Source organism: Corvus brachyrhynchos, unplaced genomic scaffold (assembly GCF_000691975.1).
Source record: "Corvus brachyrhynchos isolate BGI_N302 unplaced genomic scaffold, ASM69197v1 scaffold18, whole genome shotgun sequence".
In the NCBI taxonomy this organism is placed as follows: domain Eukaryota; kingdom Metazoa; phylum Chordata; class Aves; order Passeriformes; family Corvidae; genus Corvus; species Corvus brachyrhynchos.
The window spans coordinates 186,793-191,153 of NW_008246064.1; the positions used below are offsets into that span (position 1 = coordinate 186,793).

At 47.0% G+C, this 4,361-nt stretch overlaps 1 long non-coding RNA gene across 1 annotated transcript in view; it reads left to right on the forward strand.

Annotated features, from left to right (window-relative positions):
* LOC108449767 overlaps window positions 1–4,346 on the forward strand; it is a 6,977-nt gene extending 2,631 nt beyond the window's left edge. Inside the window, exon 3 of the long non-coding RNA XR_001866053.1 lies at window positions 3,650–4,346. This is a non-coding gene — a long non-coding RNA (uncharacterized LOC108449767). The remainder of the gene's footprint in view (window positions 1–3,649) is intronic.
* Window positions 4,347–4,361: the final 15 nt, after the last annotated feature.

The following is a 4,361-nucleotide window of genomic DNA, read 5'->3' on the forward strand; positions in this document are numbered from 1 at the left end:
GGCCAGGCTGGACATTGGGGCTGGGAGCAGCCTGGGACAGTGGGAGGGGTCCCTGCCCATGGAATGGGGTTGGAATGGGATTTAAGGTCTCTCCCAACCCAAACCACTTTGGAATTCCATGATTTTTCAAGTCTCCCAAGAACTGGTCCATGTCCACAAGAGACTTTCGGGCCATCCTGCATCCCAGGTTATCCTGAATCCCAAGCAGAAAAAGATTGGAGTCAAATGTAACAACAGTGAATATTTGGCCCTTCCTCCCTTCCCCCCCCTGCCTCATTTGAAATCTGATTATTTTCTTTAATCGTTTTCTTTAATTAAGCTGCTTTTAATTAACGCTCAAATGCTTCTGGCAGCTTTAGATCCTTCCCTGGCCTTTCCAAGCACCCCCAAATTAAAGAATGCTTCCCCTGTACTTAATCCATTAAAAAACAGGAATACAGACCGGAGGGTTTGGATTCCCTATTTTTTTTTAAAGCTGAGACATTCCTCGTTTTATTATTTCCCCACATTTTTAAAGCGCTGCAGAAAGGGCTCCCATTTGCAGGTCCCAAATTCTGGCTTCGAGTCCAGCTTGTAAAATATTCCTGGAGTTTTCAGGCATAGCAGTACAGTAGAGTTATTTATAGGGATTTTTCCCCCTCCTCCTTCTCTCTTAGGAAAAAAAAAATTAAAAATAAAGGAAAAAGGAAAGGGGAGAAAAAGGAATTTTTTTTGTGCAAAAAGAGTTTTGCCAACGGAGCTGCACCAAGGAGATCTGGCAGCTCCTTCATGGATGGTTTTCCTTCAAAATCAGCACAATTCCTCTGCTTTCCACCACGTGTGGATCCATCCGAAAGGAACGCTCCGTAAAAACATATGGATTTCATTCATGTGGCTACGAGAGTTTTGTTTGGCTTGGCAGCTTCCAGCCGAAAATGGACGTGTTGGAATTTCGCCAGGGCCTTCCAGAAGTGCTCCAGATGGATCAGGGCGGAAGGGCTGCAGGTTGTCCTCCATGACCTTCCCTTGCTCCTGGTTGGTCTGGGGATAAAGCCAAGCCTACAGGCTGAGCCTAAAAGCTGCATTTGCCAGAAATTCTTGGGATTTGCCAGGAATGACTCAACCTGTGCCACACATCCATGGGAAGGGAAGGGATGGGAAGGGATGGGAGTCGCTCACCGGTGGGACGTGGGTTGTCCACCAGGATCTGGTGTGGTGGGACAAGAGGGGGTGACTTCAGGATGGCGCAGTGGTGACAGCCTTTCCCGCCTCATTCCCGCCTCATCCAGGGATTTGTGCTCCCTGTGCCAGCTGGGCACCGGCCAATCCTGGATTGGAGCTCCTCGTGCTACTGGTGAAGCTCAGGAGCTGCCAGTGCTTGGATTTTCCCAAATTTCAGTGCCTCTGTCCAGGAATTTCATCATTGCCGGAGTTCGATGGGTTTATCCCGATGTGTACATAATGTGTTCCCACAGTGCCCTTCCCTGCAAGTTTAGGAATTAGGGAATAGGTTTGGGATGTGCTCCTACCCATGGAATGAAGGAATTCTTGAGGTTGGAAATACATCCAAGGTCATCGAGTCCAAGCGCTGCCCAATCCCACCAGAGCACTGAGTGCCGCTTCCAGGAATTCCTTGGACACCTCCAGGGATGGGAACTCCAAACCTCCCTGGGCAGCCCCTTCCAATGCCTGACCACCCTTTCCATGGAGAAATTTAGGAATTAGGCGATAGATTTTGGGATGTGGTCCTAGCTGGACGTGGCACCCTATCCTGACCTTTTCCAGGTGCTCTCCTTTGCCTGAGGGGGTTTCACAGCTCCAGGAGCCCCATCACCTCCTCTCCCTGAAGATTCCCACCCATCATTTTCCTGCGTCTACAAGGAAAGAGTTGAGGAGCAGGAAAATATCCACGGAATTGGGATTCTCAGTGGGAATATTCTCCTTCCCAGACTCCTCGCCCTTGGGCTGCTGCTGCTGTTGATTTGCCGAACAGTTAAAGAACATCTGGAGAGGAGGAATTTGTCTCAGGGATGGTTAATCCGTGCCTGGCTTTTCTTGGCGGTTTGTGGTTTTTTGGGAATGCTCCAGGAAGTTTATTTGGATGCGCTTAACCCCGTTTAATCTATGACATGATCCCAACGATCCAAATAATTCCCTAATCCTGCGTGAGGAAGAGTGGAGCTGAGAGATCAGTGTTAACTGGATACAAAGAGATCAAATCCAGGCAGGTTCAATGTGGCCAAAATGTAATTAACTTAAATTCAATTTAATTTCAGTAAGTAATTAAGGGAGACAAGATGCAAATTTTAACAAATATTCTCATCCATGTTTGTTTAGTCCCCCAAATGTTTGAATTTAGTGTTGTCCTTTGAGGGCTGTATTGGAATCAGCCCTCATCCTGCTGTTTTCCTGGACAAAAAATTCCAAAAAATCCCATTATTTCCCTGTTCATTGGAGTCTCCCTGCCTCTCTTCCAAAATTTTTTTTTTTGATTAATGCTTGTCTTGAGAAGGTGCAAATGTGGAGAAAGGCAGATATTGATCTCTTGATTAATTTTGATGTGTTATTTATTCACTGATTTATTTGCACAGGACACGGATCCGTGGGAATGAAAGCTAGGGATGGGGAATTGGGAATCCCTGCTCTCCTCCATGGATAGTTTGGTTTATGGAATTCAACTGGCCTTGAAGGCCAGGTAAATCTCCATTCCTCAGGACAAAACCTTTCCTTGAGGGAGGAAAGGAGTCCAAGGAGTCTCCAAATAAAGGAATGGGGAAAGGGAAGTGCTTTTCTCCAAGCCGGGCTCTGCACTGAGCTGCAGGATTAAACATCCTTGAAATTCAAGGATTTCAAGGATCATCCCCTAAATGATGAAATATCGGAAATCAGCCATTCCGAAAGAACTCCATAAACCAGAGGGGTCTTCCCCTTGTGATTCCAAGCTGCCATTCCTGAACTACGAGAACTCCATAAACCAGAGGGGTCTTCCTCTGTCCCTTGTGATTCCAAGCTGCCATTCCTGAACTACTTTGGGATGCGCATAAAAATCATAATTAATAAAGAAACAATCCCAGACCCTGGCTAATTGGGTGGAATATGGGATTTGCTGGTTTTCTGGGATACGGCTGTTTTCCCACCTTCCTGGAGGGTCAGGGAATAAATTCTGTTAAATAATTTCCCTCTTTTTCCAGCCTTTCTTGGCATCTCATCTTCCCAGCAAGTGCCTCTTGGGTGCTCCCGTGGAACTTCTTCCACGAATCCTGGGAACTGGAGTTTGCAGTTTGGGAGACAATTTGTGACCCGGTGCTCAGGCCAGACTGGATAATCCCAAAGGAATATGTTCCTGGAGAAGGGTGCTGAGGTCAGGAAACTCCTGGAGGAATCTGGAGACCATTATTCCAAAGCCCTGGAGCTGCAGCCCAGGCGCCAGGGGATGTTCTGGATGAGGGAAGAGTTCCATGCTCCATCAGAGCTCTAGGAAACCTCATCATTCCTCACTCAGAGCTGGAAGGAATCCATCCAAACAGAACAGGATTATCCGTTACCAGTCCTATTCCCATGTTTTCATCCTAGACTCGTGGAATTGTTAAAGTGGGAAAAGATTTCTGGGATCATCCAATCCAACTTTTCCCCAGCACCACCATGTTCATTCCCAAACCACCTCCTCCAGTGCCTCATCCATGTTTTTTGAGCACTTTCAGGGATTGTGATTCCACCACTGCCCTGGGCAGCCTCTTCCAATACATTACAACCACTTCCATCTAGGAATTTTTCGGAATATCCCTCTAGACTTTCTCTGGTGCAACTCGAGGAGATTTCCTCTCATCCTGGTACTGGGAGAGGAGTTTTTCCATGTTCTGGAGAGTTCCTATGGAAGCACAGAGCAGCTCCCGGACCCCCTCCCTTGGGGACAAGCTGGAAATCCTCGTCTGGATGGGACAACAGTAGGACCAAGGACAAGAGAGGATTTATTTCAGTTGGATCCTGTGGAATGTTATAGGCTGGAGGAAAACCACGCTCCCGATGCTGCCTCTGGATTTAGGAAACTCCTCGATTTCCAGGCGATTCAATCATCTTCCACTAAGGAAAAAATCCTGGCTCAAAGAGGGAACGTGGCAGCTCAGAGAGCTCTGGGAAGCACCAAACCTCTGGAAGTCTTAATGAGGGGAATTTTGGGGTTATTCCCTAATTAGGAGAATTTTGGGATTATTCCCTAATTAGGCTTGAAGCTAAATCAGGGGAAATTCCAAACTCTTAAATTTCCAAGCTTGGTGTCAGCTCAGCACCCAAGAGTTCCATTCCAAACATTCCCTCAGTAGGAACTCAGCAAGGAGCTGAGTTTTTCCATGTTTTCCATGTTCTCCAGGACTTTTTCTCTGCAG